The 10,001-nt window shown below is 40.7% G+C and overlaps 1 pseudogene; it reads left to right on the forward strand.

The window, feature by feature from the left end:
- Positions 1–4,352: 4,352 nt before the first annotated feature.
- The window catches only part of LOC119289468, a 29,891-nt pseudogene continuing 24,242 nt past the window's right edge, over positions 4,353–10,001 (forward strand).

Raw genomic sequence — 10,001 nt, forward strand, 5'->3', positions numbered from 1 at the left:
TTTAAAAAATACGCATGAATTTTAAAAATGTTCTGAATTCAAAAAATATTGACGAATCCAGAAAATATTTGTGAATTTGAGAAAATGCTTGCTATTTCAAAAACATTTTGTCAATTAAAAAATGCGGCATTGGAAAACCCTGATTTCAAAAAATGTCTGCAATTTCAAAAACTATTTGTGAATTTGAGAAATGTTGCCAAGTATAAACAATGTTCCTGAATTCCAAATATATTCATGTGTTCAAAAAATATTAATGCATTCAAAACATGTTCATGGATTTGAAAATGTTCATAATTTTTTAGAACTGCATGGACATTCAAAACTTGTTTGTGAATTCAAAAAATGATCATAAACTTGAAAAATGTTCACAATTTCAAAATAAATTCACGGTGGCTAATTTTTTTGCAAATTCAGGTAATGAATTTGAAAAAATGTTCATGATCCAAAAAATATTCACAAATTTGAAAAACTTCACTAATTCAAAACTGTTTAGGAATTTAAAAAAATGTCATGGTTTGAAAAAATTCTTTGCAAATTCAAAATAATGTTCATGAACTCAAAAAAAATGTTTCTGAACATGATTTTTACATGAATTTAAATTATGTTCCAAATTGGAACAGTTTCAATATTTAAATAGGTATTTTTGAGTTAATTTTTTCACAAATTTAAAAATAGTAAATAAATTAGAAGTCATCTATGCTCCTAAAGGGGGAGTCCGTAGGTCGTTTCGCTCGTTTGCATGTAGTCATTGATGCCCAAAAATCGTGTTAATTATCTTTTGTGCAATTTTTGCCTTGCCCATGGCTGGATGCAATTAATTAGCCATACCAGTTAATTTATAAAGTATAATCGAGCACTTGAACGAGAGGATCACATTAATTATGAAGAGTATCATTCTTTGGACGGAAGGATCACATTAATTATGAAGAGTATCATTACTTGGCGGTAGGATCATGTTAATTATGCAAAGTACTATTGAGCGTTTAACAGTATGATCACTTTAATTATGGAGAGTATTACTTTTTGGACATGAGTATCATGTTAATAATGAAAAGTATAATCTGGTGTGTAATGAAATGATCACGTTAATTATTAGAATATCATTATTTGGACATAAGGATCACGTTAATCACGAAAATTATCAATGAATTAATTTGTACATCAGTTATTAATGTAAAACAATTTGAAAACCAAGCATCAAATCAATTTGGAAATCAAGTCATTAATGCAATTAATTAGCTAGATAATTAATTACACATGTAATTAATTAAGTCCGTATAAGTAGGGATTTTATCTATGCCAAATCAATTATGAAAATCAAGTCATTAATGCAACAATTGATTAGTTAGTCACTTAATTAGGGATGTGGATAATTAATATAGTAGAAAGTTTTTCCAACCGTATCTCTACTATTGAAGTGGTGTTGTGGATTAGACGTGGTACATCCAACTCGATCTCCTCCCGTTGACCCCCTACAAAGAAACCCATCCGCTCTCATCTTCCCACACGCATAAGAAAACCCACCTCCCTTGTCTCACATGAAAAAAAGTACAAAAGAAGATTTGGAAACAAGCAACGAATCAATTTGAAAATCAAGTCATTAATGTAATTAATTAGCCAGACAATTAATTATGCATGCAGTTAATTAAGTCTATTTAAGTAGGGATTTTTGTGCGACAAATCAATTATGAAATCGAGTCATTAATGCAATTAATTAATTAATTAGGGATGCAAATAATTAACACTAGAAAGTTTCTTCAACCTGTATCTCTGCTATTCTCTACTTCTAAAGGGGGAGTTGGTAGGCTGGCATACACGATTTTTTTCATCTCACCTCCCACCACCCTCTTTCATAGGTTTATTTTCGCCTCACCTCTCACTGGTTTATTTTTGCCTCACCTCCCATCACCCCTCTCACTGGATTATAAGGAAACAAATAACGTACAAATCAACTCTTTCCTTTTAAACAAGCAATTTCCAAACGTAAAAAAAATATCATGGATCTAACTTTTCTAATTTACCCAAATCAACCGACCCCTCCCATCAATGCAATTAAATAACATATAAATGCACACTTTCTTTGCAAAACAACACTTTTCTAACATACAAAAGACCATGGATCTAACTTTCCTAACTCACACAAATCAACCGATCCCTCTCATCAATGCAATTAAATAACTTAAAAATACTCTCTTTCCTTGCAACCCAACACTTTCCTAACACAAAAAGATCACGTATCTAACTTTTCTAACTTACTCAAATCAACCGATACCTCTCATTAGCGCAATTTGCTTTAGGAAAGGAATGACGAATTTCAAGGAAACTAACATGTAAATCATGACACACCTACACCATAGAAACAAATACCGTTATGAAATCAATATGTAGCTACTTATTTTGTTATGGAATATTATCAAAATACGGAGCACAAAGGACATTTATTTTTTATTGAAAAATATTCTAAAATTATCTCAACTATTGAAGGAAAGTTGGTCGATTGCTTCCTCGCTTCCAGATTTCTCACCTCCAACGATCACTATCATCGCACGAACCACCTCATCCCTAAGATTATTTTTCAGCCACACCTCTTGCTGGTTTTTTGGTATTTTTTAATGCAAAAATTTGATTGACCGATTGATAGATATATGTAATGCCTTCCTACTCTTGTATCTGAACCTTCCTTCTACGTTATGACCAGAATCATAACTTTCCTTTTTTCTTCTTCAATCCCTTCACATCCCTGCTACTTGTGAGCTACGTTGGGATTTTACCCGAAGAGGAAGGATGAAGCAGTATAGTAGAGATAAGTATTTCCTTGAGTGAGAACCAAGGTTTACCGAAAAAATTGGAGAATCATGCAAAGCATCGTGAACAACACTTGCACACACAAAAGCAAATACTTGCATCCAACGCGGGCAAGAGGGTTGTCAATCCCTTTGAACTCGTTACTTGAAAGGATCAAATCTTGTATAGGTAGATAGATAAATTGCAAAACAAAATAAAAGTAAATAAATTGTAGCAAAGTATTTTTGGTTTTTATAATATGATAAAAGTAGAGACGGGGCCATAGTTTTCACTAAATGCTTTTCTCTCAAACACATACCATACGATGGGTAGACAAATTACTGTTGAACAATTGATAGAGAAACACATAGTTATGACGTATTCGCGACAATGATCATGTATATAGGCATCACGTCCGAGACAAGTAAACTGACTCCTGCCTGCATCTACACTATTAAACCACCAATCAACCGCTATCAAGCATGTATCTGTGGTATTAAGTTCATGACAAACGGAGTAACACCTTAAGCTAGATGACATGATGTGGACAAAGTAAACCCAGCCAATATGAATAAACCCAGTCATTTTACCCTTACTCACAACAATACAATACGTGCCTCATTACCCCTTCTGTCACTGGGTGAGGACACCACAAGATTAAACCCATTATAAAGCACCTATCGCACTGCTGCACTCGTTTTTGCAGGGAAGTCTGTAGCACAACTCCAGCTACATCCTTGTTGATCCTGCCCCCAGATCCTTCTTCCTCACTCAACTTTCCCCTTCTCCCTCCTGAATCCCCCTACTCCCACATTCAGCCTATTGCGATCCACACAACTCGGCTCCGGGAGCAGCGCCCAGCGCTACAATTCGACTGAGTGGAAAGGGTGGAGGAGCAGAGAGCCGACTGTAGTTCAATCTAGCCGAGTCGCTGAAACCGAGCTTCGTGCCGCACTTGCTGGCCGACCAGTGTTAAGCCGACCAGCTCCATGTAGTCCGTCGCGGGGAGCCAGTAATCTAGAGGACGGAGTGGAGTTAGCTGACGAGCAAGTTTGTCAGCTCCGGATTTGTCGTGAGGAGCCAGCAATCTAGCTAGGAGCGGGAGGTGAAGCCAAGGATTTCGCCTAGTGGAGGGCATCGTCCCAACAGGTATACTCTGTCTCTTCCCCTCGCTTCCTACGACTCCTTCGTCGCCTCCAATTTGTTTGCACATTGCTGAGTGCTGACCAACACACATCATTTTTGCAGAACCATCCATCCACAGAGAAGCCCGGACCAACCTTCGTTTGTCAGGCTCGCACCAACAAACATTGCACACCATCCATCCACCAGTCCAAGCTGTGCTCATTTTTGTAGAACCATCCATCCACAGAGAAGCTCGGACCAGCCTTCGTTAGTTAGTCTCACACCAACATACATTGCAGAAGGCAGAGCCATCCATCCATCCACCAGTCCCAGCTGAGCTCATTTTGCAGACCCAACCATCCACAGAGAAGCCCAGACAAGCCTTCGTTTGTCAGTCTCACACCAATACACATTGCACAAGGCAAAACCATCCATCCACAGAGATGCCAGTCCCAGCCGCACTCGTTTTCGCACGAAAGTCTGTAGCAACTCCGGCCATATCCTTCTTGGTCAATAAATCTTTCACCTATGTCAGCAAATACTTCAAGTCTCCACACATGGATGAGGTGAAAAATAAACTCGTGCTCGCCATGCCCAAGATCCAAGCAGTGTTCAATGCCGTCAACCCCGAATATGTCAGAGGGCAGAGCAGCGCCCTGGATGTGTGGCTGTGGCAGCTGAGGGACGCCGTCGAGGCGGCTAAGGATGCCATCGACGAGCTTGAATACTATGAGCTCGAGGAGAAGGCCAATGATCAAAATATTGCTGAATGGGGTTCTTTGTTTGACAAGATGAAGCACAAGTTTGTGAAATCTGTTCAGACTTCGGAGTGTCAAAACTCTCAAAAAAGTTGCTGATGGTGACATTGTCAGAAAGCTGATGAAATCGATGGATGCTTTAGATAAGGTTGTTGGTGGTGTTGACAGTTTCCTCAGCCTCACAGACCATCTCAATGGAGCTTTTTCCAGCAGTGAGCAGCAAGTGCAAGTGGACAATGTTTGCCAAACTGCTTCCACGTTGAGTGCAACTATTTTCCTTGGACGAGAAAAGGAAAAAGAGAAGATCATTGGATGTCTAGCAAATACATCAAGCCAGACAAATATTGTTTCTATTCTTTCAGTTGTTGGCCATGGTGGCATGGGGAAGAAAAGTTTGGCTCAGACCATATGCGAACAGAAAGAGGTGTTGGATCATTTTAAGCTCATATGGGTCACCGCGTCAACTAGCTTTGACGCAACATCACTGACGAGAAAAATATTGGAATGCGCTACGGGCGCAAAACCAAAGGCTGATCAGCTGGAACCACTACAGCGAGATCTGAAAGAAAAGCTCAAGTCTGATAAATTTTTGCTAGTTCTGGATGATGTTTGGGAAGATAAGAAAAGGGATGAATGGGAAAATTTATTTGCTCCATTGAAGAAACTGAACAATGCTGGAAGTAAAGTTTTGTTGACAACCCGTATGCAATCTGTAGCGGACATGGCTGCCAGAGTAATGGGGGTCAAAACAGATCAATGCTTGGCATTGCAAGGACTACAAGAAGATGAAACTTTTGAGCTCTTCACTCATCATGCCTTTTCCGGGTTGAAGAATCTAGCAGACTACGGAAATTTGAGGTTAATTGGAGAACAGGTTGCAAAGAAACTGCTAGGATGTCCCTTGGTATGTAAGGTTGTTGGTGAGCATTTGCAAGACAAGGCAACGGTTGAGTACTGGAGCAGATTTTTGCACAAAGGATTGGAGCATTTTAAAGGAACAGAGGAGGATATTATGAGGGTTCTCAGATTAAGCTACTACCACCTACCAACAGAGTTACAGATTTGCTTTTGCTATTGTTGCATAATTCCTCGCGATGACTATGGATTTCCGAAGAAAAAATTGGTACACCTATGGATTGGCTCAGGATTGATCTCACAAGCTCTAAGCGACACTCACACTTTGGAGGAAACTGCAGAAGAGTACTTGGCTCAGCTAACTAGAAAGTCATTCTTGAATATGAAGTCAAGAGATGGTCAATTGGAACGAGGAACATGTCCATTGGTGAATGTGCAAGAATAGATAATCCCGTTCAGCTTAAAGATGAAAAGGATACACTCCGGCACCTTTGTATTACCAATATTGACAGTTTCTCTGCTGATGATGTCAAGAAATTCTCCCGTTTCAAGAACTTGCGCACTATTATCATTCACACTAACCCCTGGGTTGAAAATGATGTAGTTTGTGCACTTGAAATGGTTGTTGAGAGCTCCAAATCATTGCGTCTATTTGACTCACAATGGGACAAATTCTGCTCTGCTGGCAATTTTAAGTTTGGTAACTTAAAACATCTTTGATATATCTATGTGCCTCGAATATCACGAGGCATGATACGTGGGGTTGCCAAACTTCATCAGTTGATGGTACTTTGCTATGTTAAGGGTGGCTTGGAGACCAAAACATATGATCCAGATACTTAGGGTACCTTGAGCGCTTGCGATATGTATCCTTTGGAGTGAGTGGATTTGGTAATTTCTGCATAAGCAAGCTTACTTCTCTTCAGGAACTACATGACTACCGGGTAGGAGGAACAAAATGCAACGAAATAAGTGCAGTTGGGAACTTAAGAGATCTCGGTGAATTGGGTTTGGAGGATCTTGAGAATGTTCAGAGTTATGAAGAAGCTAAGAATGCCAAGTTGAAGGAAAAATAGCGTCTCAACAAGTTATCTCTGAAGTGGTCTAGAGCTGGTCAAATGACAGATGATTTGGTTCTTGACAACCTTGAGCCAAACGTTAATATTAGAGCATTGGAAATTAATGGTTATGCGGGTCCCAAAATTCCATTTTGGATTGAGAATTGCTCTCTCAAAAACATGGTGACACTACAGCTCAAAGGATGTATGAACTGGGAATATCTTCCCTATCTTGGTGAGTTAGTAATGCTGAACGAACTAATGTTGTACAACCTTCCTAAGCTAGGACAGATTGGTCGATCATCTGACATGTCTAGCAGCAGTAGCTCAACGGAGTTGTTGTTACCTCAAAGCCTTCAGAGTTTGGATGTAATTGAATGCCAAAAACTGAGGGAATTACCTATTCTACCTCCAAGCCTAGAATCATTGCTAATAAAAGATGTTGGTTTGACCAAACTTGCTTCGATTAGCAAGATATCCAATGAGAGCATCGAGCCCAGATCATCTAAGCTAGATTTCATAACTGTCACCAAATGTCCATGCTTAACTTCTCTAGAAGGGAGTCTTTTGGAGCAAAAACTGTACATGAGAACTCTCAATGTCCTATGTTTGGTTGATTGTGTACATCTGGAGTCCGCGTCCATACCATTTGAAGAAATGAGAGAGCTTAAGGAGCTCAAAATAATGGAATACCCAAAGTTGAGGATGATAAGAGATGCCAAAGATATGCTCTTGCCATTGTCACTAGGGAACCTGGCTATCTCATGTGACTACTTGGAACCTGCTCGGATCACTGCAACTGCTCACCAACTTATGTGCGCTCAATCTGCGCAACTGCTCAAGCTTGGTGTCTCTCCCCTCCAGGGTGTTAGGAAACGTGAGGAAGAGAGAATGACCGAATAGTTTTTTGTATTGAGGAGGAGAGAGATATATAAAAGGTTACATGGGCCTGGGCCTCACTCTAGACTATGGCCCTAGGCCTGTACAAGACAAACACAACATATATACTTAACACCCCCCTTCAAACTTAAGGTGGGTTAGGAGCATCTGATACACCAAGTTTGAGAGTGTGAAACCTATGTTGTTCTCTAGTTTGTGCCTTGGTGAAGAAATCTACGACTTGAAGCTCTGATGGGAGATATTGTAGCTTGACAGTGGATTGTTGATAATGAGATAGAGTGAAAAAGGCATCCACACCAATGTGTTTGGTCAACCCATGCTTGACTGGATCATTAGCAATCTGAATAGCAGTAGTGCTGTCACAAAGAAGAGGTGTTGGTGTATGACATAAGAGACCAAGATCATCCAATAGCCAGCGAAGCCATACAATCTCTGCTGTAGTAGTAGAGAGAGCCCTAAGCTCTTCCTCGGCGCTGGAGCGAGACACGGCAGTTTGCTTCTTTGATTTCCATGCAATGAGTGATGTACCAAGAAATATGCAATAGCCAGTGACTGAGCGACGATCAATAGGATCACTCGCCCAAGTGGAATTAGAGTAAGCATGAAGCTGGAGCTGACTGGAATTAGCATAGAACAAGCGGCGAGATGTAGTTCCCCTTAAATACCTAAGGACTCGGAATAGGTGACCATGATGACCTGAGGTGGGAGCACAGACAAATTGACTGAGAATATGGACTACATGTGCGATGTCAGGTCTGGTCACTATGAGGTACACTAGACTGCTGACAATGTGACGATAGCGAGAGGGATCCTCAAGAGGAGTGCCATCAGTAGGACGCAACTGCAGATGAAGCTCCATAGGTGTAGCAGCAATGTGCGTGTCAGTGAGACCTTAGGGAAGAATCAAATCCTGAGTGTACTTTTGCTGGGAGATATAGTAACCATCATCGGTGTGCTCGACCTCAATCCTGAGAAAATAGCTGAGAGACCCCAAATCTGACATCTTGAATTATTCACTCAATTTTTTCTTAACAAAATCAATATACCCAACATCATCTCCAGTGATCATCATGTCATCTACATAAAGTAGAAGCAATGTATGACCATGCTCAGATGTATGAACGAAGAGTGCAGGGTCATGTTCACTAGGAGAAAAACCGGCAGCTTGAATCATAGAACTGAACTGCTCAAACCAGGCACGAGGGGCTTGCTTAAGCCCATAAAGAGCCTTTCGAAGACGACAAACATGAACTGATGGAACCTTCATACTTGGAGGTGGCTGCATATAAACTTCCTCATGTAAATCACCATGAAGGAAGGCATTCTTCACATCCATGTGGGAAATTTTCCATGAGCGAGTAGCAGCCACAACAATTAGAGTTCAAACTGAAGTCATGTGAGCAATAGGAGCAAACGTCTCATCATAATCTTTCCCATGAGACTGCTGAACACCTCTTGCAACAAGGCGAGCCTTATAGCGTTCCACAGAACTATTTGACTTGGTTTTAACCTTATACACCCATTTACAAGTGATAGGGACTGAACGAGGAGGTAATGATACCAAATCCCATGTACCAGTATGCTCTAAGGTTGCAAGCTCCTCAGACATAGCCAGTTGCCACTCAGGTGACACAACTGCCTCCTGATAGGTACTAGGCTCAGAAGCAGCCCCTGCATATAAGTCCTTTTTGTATCGCGTTTCTAGAGAAGAGTCGTCAGTGCAAGGATCAGTAGTACTGGCTAGAGGAGTAGAAGACAAAGGCATAGATGACTGCGTGTCACATGGAACTTTAGAACGGCGAGTATAATGGAAAGTACTGGCTGGAGGAGTAGAATAACGATGAGTGTAATGGAAAGGAAGACTATCTAGAGGTGGAGCTAGTGGAAGAGAGAAATGAGCTGGTGAGGAAGGAGATGAAACATGTGGTGGAGATGGTTCTGATGTTAGGACAGAGGAATGTTGTTCAGCTATGGACTCATCTAAAAAGATAGGTGGAAGTGAAAGAAACGAGGTAGACTCTAAAGAAGTTGAGGATGATGGTTTAGTGGAAGGGGAATAGGAGAAGGGTTGATCCTCAACAAAAGTGACATCGCGAGAAAAGCGAATGCGACAAGCAGAAGAATCATAGCAACGGTAGCTCTTATGTTCAAGACTATATCCAAGGAAGACACACTGAGCAGACAGAGCAGTCAACTTGGTACGCTCACGAGGTGCTAAAAGAACATAACAAGTACAAGCAAAGACACGGAGGTGGTCATATGTGGGAGAACCAAATAAAACCTCAGCAGGACACTTGCCCTCAAGGTGAGTAGAAGGTTGGAGATTGATAAGATAAACAACAGTTGAGATAGCTTCACCCCAAAAATGAGTGGGGACAAAGGAAGAAATCAAAAGGGTACGAGCTATCTCAACAATATGGCGATGCTTACACTCAGCAACACCATTTTGAGCATGGGCACCAGGGCATGAAAGCTGAGGGAGAGTACCCTCAGATGAGAGAAACTCGCGAAAAGCAGTAGA

Source organism: Triticum dicoccoides, chromosome 4A (genome assembly GCF_002162155.2).
Source record: "Triticum dicoccoides isolate Atlit2015 ecotype Zavitan chromosome 4A, WEW_v2.0, whole genome shotgun sequence".
In the NCBI taxonomy this organism is placed as follows: Eukaryota; Viridiplantae; Streptophyta; class Magnoliopsida; order Poales; family Poaceae; genus Triticum; species Triticum dicoccoides.